Below are 14,253 nucleotides of genomic sequence, written 5' to 3'. Positions count from 1 at the left end.
GAATAAATTCCGTGCCTCTTCCGCAAGCACCATTTATCCAAATCCCGTAAAGGGATCTCCTACGTACAAGGGAAGAAGGCAAAGGTCGGGAGGTTGCATGCCAAGGCAAGTCTATTCGTAGGCCGCAAAAGCTAACCAGAAGCCGAGACCACGCCTACGATGGCCCCAAAAAGGACACAAGATGCGACTGCAGGAGGTTCATCTCCGAGTATACAAGTGGATATCTCCCCGACCCCTCAAGTCCAGGTTCTTTCGATTTGTTTTCGCATAAAGAAATGATTAGGCGCGCTTAGTTCATAAGGGAGATTGCATCTTTACGCTTAATTTTAATGCATGTGGAATTTGGAAAAAAAAATACATTTGGTAAAGTATCTCTTGAAACATTAGGCAAGATTGAAATATGCCATGAATTTGAACGAGTTATCCACCTTAGAAGACTAGTTGCATGTAGCTTCTTTGGTACATTATCAAAGTAATGAGTCTAAACTTAGGGTAAAGAAATGGAATTTATAAGTGCATTCTCTTTCGTCCTAAACATGGTAGGAATAAGCGTGTGCCGCATGTTAGGCAACATCCTCCTCGTAATGATTTCATGAGGCAAGGTTAACACCATAAGATATTATCCGAAAAGAAATAATAGAGTACGGAAATGATCTTATGGACTTGCAAATAGCATGTAAAATGGAATGAATTAACACTAGCTTTAGTTTGGTATAAACTTCGTCAACTACATTGTAGCTAGGAGAATGTTGCGTATTACATAGTCATCATGCGGAAACGTCATTCATCAGAAGCCGCATTTAGGAAAGGTTGCATGGTTCGTCAAAGCATAAGATTCGAAAGTATAGACTACAAGGTTGTAGGCATGATTAATAGGTCTTAGGAAAAGTTAATATCCAGATTATCATGCATTTTTGCTACACCAAGAAAAGATAAAATTATCATAAACCATGTGATGCGTAAAAGCAATAAATCGCATGTTTACGCGTATTGGTGTAGTTGTAACTATTGTTCTCCATTAGATGTAGTTTATTACCTTTAGAAGGTTCATCCTTGTTGCAATACAAGTATATTGAGTTGTCTAAGTAACCTAAAACACAAAGGATTCATATGGGCATGGCTCAAGTGCAATAAGATTTCGACCTAGTTTTACACTTGTTGCCAAGTCTAAAACCGCAAACCCAAAGATCTTACACACGTTCACGAAATGTCGAATCAATTGAATGTTCAGGCATAAAATGATCTAAGGTTTTATCCTAAGGATCATTCGTTCTAATGATGAAACTCCGACGGAGTTGCAAATTTCTAGGATCGTGGACCAATATAATTAGGAATGGGTTGGAGGATACCCTAAACCCTGCTACTCGGCTAGAGGAATTTCCGTGGCCGGAGGACGCCATTCAATGGGTGGAATGATCCCGTGGAATGATGCAACGCGTGTGCAAAAAGGTTGCAACATCGTATAGACTTGAGATTTGTCCACAAGAGAGTTTTGTCATCTCTCGAAATGAGGTTGGCAAGTTATTGAAAGAATTTAACTTACAAGAGGATGAGTAATCATCCTGTTACTCACTTTTCTTGGGGAATAATTGCCAAGGAAAAGGAAAGTAGGTATTTGCCTTGAAGCAAATGACCAGACAATAAACTAAAGCGACATGGTCGCTGGAATCTACCACAACAAGACCTAAAGTATTGGTAGGGTATGACCCTAACCCAAGAATGATAGGAATCTTGCCAAGTTGCAATTGATTCCGGATCGAATGCGGGTTGCATTCGGAGAAAAGGAGTCACTCCTTAACAGTTTGCCAGCTAAACGACCATTGGAAATTGATTGTGCTTGTAACAGTTTGGAAAGCACTGTTTGCATTGTTTGCTCAATGAACTAAAGGACGAAAATATATCTAAATACTTCAGGTTGAAGCCTGAAGGGAGAGGCAGCTTCAGTTACCCCCGACTGCCTGCCTGACCCTAACCAAGGGGGTTGTTAGCCGCGCCGGGAACGTGGACCGAACCCGCCGCGAGAGGTCTCTCCGTTGAGTTCTACTTGGAGCAGGAGGACGCTTGGGTGCTAGAGGGGGCTCTGGCCGTAAATCCCTCGCCTTCCGGGCCCTGCACAAGAGACTAACGTGACTCGGGATTGGATCTCGAGGCCCGCATACTAGTCTACGGGCGGAAACTTGGATTAGTGATCCCTGGTGGATTACTGGATAGCCTTCGGGCGGATTATGAATACGCCTACAGGCGGAAACTCCTTGTATTTCAAAGATAAAAGGATAAAATGATAATAAAGAAGTTGTTTGGCATTGTTTTCTTTATGTCCTGTGATAAGATTACGTGAAGGAACCGGTGCATAACAGGGTTAATTCAAAGAAGCTGTTTGTATATGTCAAACTAATGTGGTAGGTAATTACATAACTAAAACAAACCGAGGAAAGTGCGGAGGATGGACCATGGGTCCGTCCTACGGATGGGTGGTCCCGGTTAGCCGGGAACTTTTCTCAAAGTCTTCGACGAACAGAAGGAAGATCAACATCACCGGAACAAGTAATGAGAACGATGACTTGGAATTACCGATTACCCGATTCACGCTGTTTTAGGGGAACGGAATGGGACTATGCCTTTTGGCAGAGAGGTCGAGCCTTGCATCCCTCTCGTTTCCCATTCTCCTTGAACCAAGTGCCGCATGAATCCGCTTCAGACCAGGCGTTTCTACGTAAAGTAGATCGATCAGGTCTGACGCTAGTCGCTATTAGAAAATGACCAAACAATTCCGGTCGATCCTAAGTGGGAAACGGCCAGGACACTTCCGTTACGTGGCAGACGCGGAAAGTCCTAGATTGCAAAACCCGCAACATTCCATGGGAGTGCCGGGTGGAGTTTTCTAGACAACCTTTCCGATGGACTGCTAAGACGTGTCCTAGAGGATTCTAGTGGACACGTTACAGTTGGTATCAGAGCCGACTTACAATGGAATTGTTTTCATAAAGATTTCATTGAAAAATGAAGTAAAGAATTTGTTCCTGTCCAAACATTTCCTCATCTTCAATACTGTCTTGCAGAATTACGAGGCGTGGAACAAGTTTTTGGTATTCCGGATCATGTTCATGACTGCAATGCATTCTCCGCATTATAGGCAGAGAATTGAAATGATGAACATCTTGGAGCAGATTTATAATCCATCACCGCTATATATAGAGCGAAGATGGACTGGGTCTTCAGGAATCTACTACATAGCTGCCCACCGGTTCGCTTATCTACAGACCAACCTGAAGAGGATCAAGTGGTTGGAAGACTTGAAAGTCGTGAAGCTGTTCATTTTTGTGGAAGCTCACGTGAATTCGAATTTGCATATTCGAGGTCGTAGAGTTGAATTAAACTCATATGTATATGAGGAAGTAACCCGTGTAATTCCAGCTGATAGAATTAAGGTATTGGGCCGCCATGGGAAGTATGGATTCCAGCGGAAAGGATATCCTGAACTTCCGATGAATTATCGATTCTTAAAGATTCATGACCCAAGACCCTACTATTATACCGTTCCTGTAGACAAATCCAATACAATGTTGTTCTCCCCAAACTAAATGTAATGATTGGATTATCATCACTCGAGATGTTGTATGAGGCTACGCCATATAAATATAAATAAGGACTCCTTTTTATCACTATCCGATTGTGCATCAGGGTTGTTGCAAAAGGTTAAGTTGCTTCATGAGTTACGAATTAGCTGAACTAAAGATAAGGTAATGTCAATTATCATATAATAATGTTAAGAAAACTTTTACTCCAGGCACAACCCCAGGTACAGGTTCCAAATTCACCCCCTACGGCAAGTACGACTGTGATCCAGGAGAAGAAGTTCCTCCTCAAACAGATAAAGCCACCCGAGTTTGACGGGAGAGGCAGATTCGTCCAGTCGGACGCTGAGATTTGGATTGAATCTATGGAGGACTACTTCGAAGCCGCTGGCACTGCACCTACTAATCAGGCCATGCTCGCCAAATTAAAACTCACTGATGAAGCCAGGCTATGGTGGAAACAATGGTGCAGGGATCAAGGGATTTCAGAGGGGTCCGTTACCTGGGAGAAGTTAAAGCAAGCCGTGCAAGGGAGATATTTGCCACCCGCTTATCGTACACAGAAAATGAATGAGTTCTATGAGCTAAAACAGTTAGGACTCACTCTTGACGCATACTACTCTAAGTTTGTCTCACTCTTAAAGTATGCGCCACAAATGGACACGACACAGCAGGTGTCCAAATTTTGCGCAGGCTTAAATCCACCTGTAAATACCCGTCTCGAATCTATGCGACCATCAGACCTTCAGGATGCACTCATTCGAGCGGCCCCTATAATTCAGGAAGTACAAGCTAAACCAAGGAGTATTAAGAATTGGTCTTATAGCGACCCAAGCAGAGGAGCATTCAGACCCCAGGTTAAGAGAGTTCAAGGCCACAATCAGGGGCAAAGAAAGAAAGCAAGGACAAATAACGTCAACAACTTTGTTCCTACTCACGGTAATGGCCGAAACATCCGATGTTTCCACTGCAATGAACTCGGTCACTTCAAAAAGCAATGCCCCAAGTTCAGCGAGGGACACCGTCAAGGTATTGGCCGCGGTCAGGGAGCCGCCGCCCGTGGAAGGGGAAGAGCTGCCTGCATTACCAATAGGCAAAGATGTGAAGCAGAGGAAGAGGAAGATCCGACTATGGAAGCGGATTTCGAAAGAACGACGGTCCATGCCGCTCTACACAAGAAGGGGCCGAATCGCCAGTTCTCGGTAATTCAAACACCATCGGACTATCAAGGTAAAGGTTTCAAAACCTTGATTGATTGTGGCAGTACACATTCCTTTATCTCACCAGCATGTGCTAAGAGATTAGGAATAGCCACAGTAGAAGCACCTACCCTACTTGTGGAATTGGCAAACGGTCGTGAGGTAACTTGTGCTAGGCAAACTGCTAAGGAGGAGTTCTATCTGGGAGGAAAGAAAACCTCAGTCAAATTCAGAGTCATGAACTTAGGCATCCATGAGTGTCTACTCGGGATGGATTGGCTTAAGCCCAATGACGCCCACATCCACTGTGGAAAGGGTCAAGTTTCCTTTCGAAACTCTGACAGAGAGTTTGTTACGACTCAAGGTGAGGCAGGAGTGCCGAGAATCCAGCTAGCCAAGGTATCGCGGATCATAAAAGGGGTTAGGAAAGGATTACCTGTTTACTTGATCAAACTCAACAAGTTAGATCAAAAGCAAGAGTCTCATGAGGGACCCTCTTGGCTAAAAGAATATACTGACGTATTCCCTGAGGAATTAACTGAACTTCCACCCCCAAGAGAAGTTGATCATGAGATAAGGCTAATACCTGGAGCTGCGCCAATTGCAAAGAGACCTTATAGAATGTCTATTCCGGAAGCTATTGAGTTGAAGGAACAACTCAAGCAACTGTTAGATCAGGGCTACATCCGGCCTAGCAATTCACCATGGGGAGCTCCAGTTCTATTCCAGAAGAAGAAAGATGGGACACTTCGACTATGTATTGATTACCGTGGGCTGAATCAATCAACAGTCAAGAACAAGTATCCTATTCCTAGAATAGATGAGCTTCTTGATCGCCTTCAAGGTGCAAAGATCTTCTCCAAAATTGATCTCAGGTCAGGCTACTATCAAATCAGGATCAAGGATGAGGACATTCTAAAAACGGCCTTCAATACAAGATATGGGCACTTTGAATTCTTGGTTATGTCATTCGGCCTTACAAATGCACCTGCCACCTTCAATAGATTAATGCAGGATATTTTTAGACCATATCTCGATGACTTCGTGCTTGTCTTCTTCGATGACATTTTAGTCTATTCTAAACAGGAAGAATATCATGAACCTCAACTACGGATTGTTTTGGAGACAATGAGGTCTCATAAGCTGTATGCAAAAATGAAGAAGTGTGCATTCTTCAAACGTCAGATTGAATATCTAGGATTCATCGTATCATCAGAAGGAATATCAGTAGATCCAGCCAAAGTCAGAGATGTGCTTGAATGGCCAATACCAGTATCTGTCAAAGAGATACGTAGCTTTCTTGGCTTGACAGGATGGTATAGGATCTTTATCAAAAACTATGCTTTGATTGCAGCACCTCTTACCGACTTATTAAAGAAGCAGACTTCTATTACATGGTCTACTCCCGAACAAAATAGCTTCGACCAATTGAAGCAATGTTTGGTATCAGCACCTATTCTGAAACTTCCTGATCTCAATAAGGAATTCGAGGTAGTAACCGATGCCAGCATTCTTGCCTTGGGGTGTGTTCTTATGCAGGAAGGTCATCCAGTAGCATATTCTTCAAGGAAATTGAAGAGTCACGAAAAGAATTATGCCACTCATGATCTGGAGTTATTAGCTGTCATCCATGCTCTAAAGCTTTGGAGACACTATCTGTTGGGAAATAAGTTCACTCTAGTAACCGATCATAAGAGTCTCAAATGGATTTTTACCCAGAACGAGCTCAACATGAGGCAACGCCGATGGATTGAAGTATTGGAGGAATATGATTTTGAAATCAAGTATCGACCAGGGAAAGAGAATGTAGTTGCCGATGCACTCAGTCGCAAGGCATTCCTAAACTCCCTAATCTTGCAGAATCCATCAACGGCCAGATCTCTGGCTACAAAGGTGTCTATGCCAAGCAGCCCTATACTCGAACTAGCTAGAGAGGAAGCATGTCATGACTTAGCCTACCAAGCAATGATAAAAGAAATATCTACCAAGGATCAGAATTTGAAGTTACAGGCCAAGTATCATGAATTCTCTGTTGACAATGGACTTATTTACTATAGAACAAGGCTATGTATACCAGCAAGCCAGTCACTTAAGCAGAAGATATTGTGGGAAGCTCATGACTCCCCATTCGCAGGACATCCTGGCTATGCAAAAACTCTTAATGCAGTTAGGAAAAGCTACCATTGGGAGAGGCTCAAAGGTGACGTCCTCAAATATGTCACTGAATGTTTGTCTTGCCAACGTATCAAGGCTGAACATGTCATGATGCCAGGAAAATTACAACCACTTGACATTCCCCAAATGAAATGGGAATTCATCAGTATGGATTTTGTGGTGGGCTTACCCCAAGTCCAAGGAGGGTACAACTCCATTATGGTTGTAGTTGACATGCTTACTAAGGTTGCACACCTGATTCCAGTAAAGACAAACTATAAAGCCTCCGACATTGCTAGAGTGTTTATCAAAGAAATATTCAAGCTACATGGGCTACCTAGAAGGATCATTAGCGATCGAGATTCTCTTTTCACTTCACACTTCTGGAGAGCTATCTTTGAAGCTATTGGAACTCAGCTCTGTTTTAGCACTGCCTACCATCCCCAAACGGATGGACAAACAGAACGAGTAAATCAAATCATTGAGGATATGCTTAGGGCTTACTGCTGTCGTGAGCCGAAGAGGTGGATTCAATACTTGCCGTTAGTAGAATTTGCCTACAATGCTTCTTACCAGCAGAGCATTCAAATGACCCCTTTCCAGGCATTGTATGGTCATGATTGTCGAAGTCCCCTAAATTTTTCTGATCCTACCCTGAGAGTGGAAGCTTCAAGACAAATATTGGAGGACATGGGTGACCAAATAAGGTCAATAAGACAAGACATACAAGCAGCCAAAGATAGACAAAAGGCATATGCGGATGTGAAACGCCAAGAGAGGGTCTTCGAAGAAGGAGACATGGTCTTCATTCGTGTACGGCCGAAAAAGAGCTCTTTATCTCTAGGTAAATGCAAGAAGCTAAGTCCAAGGTATTGTGGACCATATAAAATCCTCAAATGCCTAGGACCCAATGCTTATAAATTGCAACTTCCTGATAACCTAAAAGTTCACAATGTATTCCATATTAGTCTCTTAAAAAAGTATGTACCCAACCCAAATCATGTACTTGATGACCAACAAATTGTAATGCCTAGTCAAGGAGTCCTTGAACTAAGACCGGAAAAGATTTTAGATGTTAGGGAGAGACAGTTGAGATCTAGAACCTTGAGAGAATACCTCTTCCAGTGGAAAGATTATCCCGAAGAGGATGCTACCTGGATGGATGAAAGCTCTCTCAATCTTCAATATCCTCAGTTTATCTCGAGATGAGGACATCTCGATTCTTCTAAGGGGGAGAGAATGTAATATTTCCGCGTACCCCATACCGTAAAAATTAACTTTCCGCACGCCGTGTAAACCCTGTGCAAAGGTATTCCCTACTTCGTAAATTATTAGTAACTTAATCCATACCATTCACGAGGCCGCCGCATTGTGAATTAAAGACCGAGGTTGAGGACCGTGAAGACCGCAAGGAAACGACCGCTTGGGAAGGGGCAAATGGATAAATTCAAGGCAAATTTTTTTATTATTATCCCTTCCCCCAGCCGATGCATGGCTAGAGGAGAGGGAGTGGGGAGGGGGATGGCCAAGGGGAAGTGATGTCAGGTCTGCATGAGGGGGAGTCCTCCACGTGTGTGGAGGCCCTCTTCCCCACCCCCCATACCTATATAAACACCCCCTAGCAAGGGGGTGTGCTAGAGGAGCTGGGAGAAGGACGGGCCGTGCAGAGAGAGGGAGAGCTAGGGGAGCTGGGAGAAGGACGGGCCGTGCAGAGAGAGGGAGAGCTAGAGGAGCTGGAGGAGGTGCCGACGTGAAGGGAGGAGGCCGGCTGAGAGGAGAAAGAGGTCGCCGTGGAGCGCCGCACTGCCGCCCAGTCCACCGGTCGCTCTGCCGCCCAGTCCGCCGCAGTCGCCCAGTCCGCCAGTCGCCAGGCCTTCAATCCGCCGCCACGCTGATCACGACCCCCCCCCACGTGTTCTGTAGAAGCTGAAGCTTCTTAGAAGCTTCTTTAGAAGCTTCTAAGGGGGGGCCTCCTTAAGCCCCCTTCCCACCACATTTCCCAAAGGGCCTTCATACCCCTCCCCGGGACTTTGAAGAGGGGAAGGTGAAGCCGTAAAGACCCACACAAGACCCATCGAAAAGGCTTTCGCAAAAAGATTTTTAAAGCCGCAAGCCATCCAAGAATAAATTCCGTGCCTCTTCCGCAAGCACCATTTATCCAAATCCCGTAAAGGGATCTCCTACGTACAAGGGAAGAAGGCAAAGGTCGGGAGGTTGCATGCCAAGGCAAGTCTATTCGTAGGCCGCAAAAGCTAACCAGAAGCCGAGACCACGCCTACGATGGCCCCAAAAAGGACACAAGATGCGACTGCGGGAGGTTCATCTCCGAGTATACAAGTGGATATCTCCCCGACCCCTCAAGTCCAGGTTCTTTCAATTTGTTTTCGCATAAAGAAATGATTAGGCGCGCTTAGTTCATAAGGGAGATTGCATCTTTACGCTTAATTTTAATGCATGTGGAATTTGGAAAAAAAAATACATTTGGTAAAGTATCTCTTGAAACATTAGGCAAGATTGAAATATGCCATGAATTTGAACGAGTTATCCACCTTAGAAGACTAGTTGCATGTAGCTTCTTTGGTACATTATCAAAGTAATGAGTCTAAACTTAGGGTAAAGAAATGGAATTTATAAGTGCATTCTCTTTCGTCCTAAACATGGTAGGAATAAGCGTGTGCCGCATGTTAGGCAACATCCTCCTCGTAATGATTTCATGAGGCAAGGTTAATACCATAAGATATTATCCGAAAAGAAATAATAGAGTACGGAAATGATCTTATGGACTTGCAAATAGCATGTAAAATGGAATGAATTAACACTAGCTTTAGTTTGGTATAAACTTCGTCAACTACATTGTAGCTAGGAGAATGTTGCGTATTACATAGTCATCATGCGGAAACGTCATTCATCAGAAGCCGCATTTAGGAAAGGTTGCATGGTTCGTCAAAGCATAAGATTCGAAAGTATAGACTACAAGGTTGTAGGCATGATTAATAGGTCTTAGGAAAAGTTAATATCCAGATTATCATGCATTTTTGCTACACCAAGAAAAGATAAAATTATCATAAACCATGTGATGCGTAAAAGCAATAAATCGCATGTTTACGCGTATTGGTGTAGTTGTAACTATTGTTCTCCATTAGATGTAGTTTATTACCTTTAGAAGGTTCATCCTTGTTGCAATACAAGTATATTGAGTTGTCTAAGTAACCTAAAACACAAAGGATTCATATGGGCATGGCTCAAGTGCAATAAGATTTCGACCTAGTTTTACACTTGTTGCCAAGTCTAAAACCGCAAACCCAAAGATCTTACACACGTTCACGAAATGTCGAATCAATTGAATGTTCAGGCATAAAATGATCTAAGGTTTTATCCTAAGGATCATTCGTTCTAATGATGAAACTCCGACGGAGTTGCAAATTTCTAGGACCGTGGACCAATATAATTAGGAATGGGTTGGAGGATACCCTAAACCCTGCTACTCGGCTAGAGGAATTTCCGTGGCCGGAGGACGCCATTCAATGGGTGGAATGATCCCGTGGAATGATGCAACGCGTGTGCAAAAAGGTTGCAACATCGTATAGACTTGAGATTTGTCCACAAGAGAGTTTTGTCATCTCTCGAAATGAGGTTGGCAAGTTATTGAAAGAATTTAACTTACAAGAGGATGAGTAATCATCCTGTTACTCACTTTTCTTGGGGAATAATTGCCAAGGAAAAGGAAAGTAGGTATTTGCCTTGAAGCAAATGACCAGACAATAAACTAAAGCGACATGGTCGCTGGAATCTACCACAACAAGACCTAAAGTATTGGTAGGGTATGACCCTAACCCAAGAATGATAGGAATCTTGCCAAGTTGCAATTGATTCCGGATCGAATGCGGGTTGCATTCGGAGAAAAGGAGTCACTCCTTAACAGTTTGCCAGCTAAACGACCATTGGAAATTGATTGTGCTTGTAACAGTTTGGAAAGCACTGTTTGCATTGTTTGCTCAATGAACTAAAGGACGAAAATATATCTAAATACTTCAGGTTGAAGCCTGAAGGGAGAGGCAGCTTCAGTTACCCCCGACTGCCTGCCTGACCCTAACCAAGGGGGTTGTTAGCCGCGCCGGGAACGTGGACCGAACCCGCCGCGAGAGGTCTCTCCGTTGAGTTCTACTTGGAGCAAGAGGACGCTTGGGTGCCAGAGGGGGCTCTGGCCGTAAATCCCTCGCCTTCCGGGCCCTGCACAAGAGACTAACGTGACTCGGGATTGGATCTCGAGGCCCGCATACTAGTCTACGGGCGGAAACTTGGATTAGTGATCCCTGGTGGATTACTGGATAGCCTTCGGGCGGATTATGAATACGCCTACAGGCGGAAACTCCTTGTATTTCAAAGATAAAAGGATAAAATGATAATAAAGAAGTTGTTTGGCATTGTTTTCTTTATGTCCTGTGATAAGATTACGTGAAGGAACCGGTGCATAACAGGGTTAATTCAAAGAAGCTGTTTGTATATGTCAAACTAATGTGGTAGGTAATTACATAACTAAAACAAACCGAGGAAAGTGCGGAGGATGGACCATGGGTCCGTCCTACGGATGGGTGGTCCCGGTTAGCCGGGAACTTTTCTCAAAGTCTTCGACGAACAGAAGGAAGATCAACATCACCGGAACAAGTAATGAGAACGATGACTTGGAATTACCGATTACCCGATTCACGCTGTTTTAGGGGAACGGAATGGGACTATGCCTTTTGGCAGAGAGGTCGAGCCTTGCATCCCTCTCGTTTCCCATTCTCCTTGAACCAAGTGCCGCATGAATCCGCTTCAGACCAGGCGTTTCTACGTAAAGTAGATCGATCAGGTCTGACGCTAGTCGCTGTTAGCAAATGACCAAACAATTCCGGTCGATCCTAAGTGGGAAACGGCCAGGACACTTCCGTTACGTGGCAGACGCGGAAAGTCCTAGATTGCAAAACCCGCAACATTCCATGGAAGTGCCGGGTGGAGTTTTCTAGACAACCTTTCCGATGGACTGCTAAGACGTGTCCTAGAGGATTCTAGTGGACACGTTATAGCAAGTAGAGAAGGAAGGAGCCATCAATACCTAAGGCAACAAAAGTATCAAAATACGGCAAAAGAACTCCTAAAATGGATGTTCCTCTCACAAAAAGAAATAGCCTTTATGTATTGTCTTGTAAAATCTCATGTATATAGATCATGACAGAATACAAATTGGTTGTACAATATTGGAACTTTTGTTTATATTGAAAGTAAAGAGATATTTTCTTCAATATCATCACATTATATATATTTTTCTCTCTTCTCTTTTATATTTACAAAAAAATAGAATAGATGTTTACCATTCAAAAGAAATTTTAAGATATATAAATTATTAGCCAATTGGCTAATATTAGCCACTAAAGGGATCACTATTGCTTTTGTGGGATATCCTGTGTTAACTAATCCAAGACTATCAAACTTTTAGAGAAGAGATGCTCATATTCTTTCCATGTAGGATGTCATTGAGATGCAAACAATAGCATATAAAGATTGCCCAATCCTAAGTCCATGAGTGCAAAAAGCTTGACAAAGGTGCTAAAGGTTGAACCCAATTGCATAAAATCTATGATTGGTTTTCTATTATCGATTACTGACAAGTCCTCGATCATTTTTTAGAGTGATCAATAGTGTTGTGGTCTCTTGATGTTGGCTGGTGGAAGAGGTCGAAACCAAGTTATCTTGTATGGGACATTTCAGGAAGGATATCCTCTACTAAAGGTGGTGGATTTTTTACCAGTCTCATGTTAGTAGTAGGAGGGTTGGACAATGCTGATGGGTTATGAGTTGGGTGCTTTTGGAGAGGTTGTAAGGATGATGGAAGGTAGGAGAGAGAAGAGACTGAAGGCAAAGCTTGCTTCTTGGTACGAATGTGGTGCAAGGGCTCTACTGGATTGGATAATGCTGTAGATGGGACCAAACTAGAGGAGGCTAGGGAGGGTGAAGGAACACTCACTCTCAGAGTGCGTGTGTGTAGTTTTAGCCACTAAATCTTGAGATAGTCCTCATAATAGCCTTTTGCTTCCAGCAATGGTTTAGGGATCCAATGCTATGTGATGCATGGGCTATAGCATGGTGAGTAGTATCAACATGAGTACCTTCTCTTGGGCCTTGAGAGGTGTGGTGCTTATTAGGAGCATGTAGATGGGATTTTGGCTTCCATTACCATGGTGATGGTATATTAACATGAAAGATTTTTTTGAGCATGATCATGCAAGAGCTAGTACAGAAGCATGTCTATTGTACTAGACAAACTAGGTTGTGAGGTATGGGTGGTTTGAATAGTGCATCCAAAGCAAAAGTTTGTTGTCACACGAGTATCTAAAAATTGTAGATAGATGCACTTGTCAACCTAGTTAACATTTGAAAATTTTGATAAACTTGAATATTTAACCTAGGAGGAATTCAATGCCAATATCCTTGATGTTTGGGAAAACGTAAAAGAGGAGCAGAATGCTTATAGTCTCAATAGTAGTGACAGTCAAGTTGCACTTTCCTGGCAAGGAATAAGGGCATCCTCTATATATGGATTTAATTGTGCCTTAGTGGGCTACATTTGGGGTTACTCTAGATTATTCTAGTAGCCCTCATCTATTGGTCCACTAGCCACAAGTATTCTAGCTACAGTGAGGTGATAGTGAAGGTATGTAGTAGGGATAATAGGTTCATCATCCATTCTAAGAGTGCTAATAGTAACTATAGCTCTAAGATGGATGGTGATGGGAAAGGAAACTATTATTGTTTATGCATAGCAAGGGACTTTCTTGATTCACCATGGGCACTTAATGTGAGAAGTGCCCAGGTTGATAGCATTTTGTGATTCTACTACCATTGAAATGGCCAATGGGTTAGTTGTTCAAAGTTTCTAGCTAAACATTCCTTGTTGTGCTTGTGACATGGAGGAAAAATGGTCAAAGGCATCTGAATTTCACTTTTTTCTTGAGGCCTTTAATTGAATCAAGTAAGACATGATCCCCCTAATCAGAGGATCTCTATTTGGTATACTTTTCAAACCAGCTCTTACAAGCATTTTCTCGAAGGACGGCATGAATAGCTAGAAATGGAGTTTTTGTTAAATGGTTTGGACCTTTGAGGAAATGCTATCATGCCTTAGTGCCTTCCTACCATTCTTTGACAGCAATGCAAAGAGTAAGAATAAGAAATTCTATGGATATGATGCCATCATTACCGAAGGTAAGGTAGAACACAGTTTTGTGTGCAATATTCTCATGAGAGTCTTATTAGCTATACAATAGGCCTAAAGGGATGCCATGAAT

The sequence above is a fragment of the Lygodium microphyllum genome, chromosome 26, assembly GCF_053477565.2.
Source record: "Lygodium microphyllum isolate KBCC chromosome 26, Lygodium_microphyllum_v1.1.10, whole genome shotgun sequence".
Lineage (NCBI taxonomy): Eukaryota > Viridiplantae > Streptophyta > Polypodiopsida > Schizaeales > Lygodiaceae > Lygodium > Lygodium microphyllum.
Note: the sequence above shows the minus strand (reverse complement) of the source record.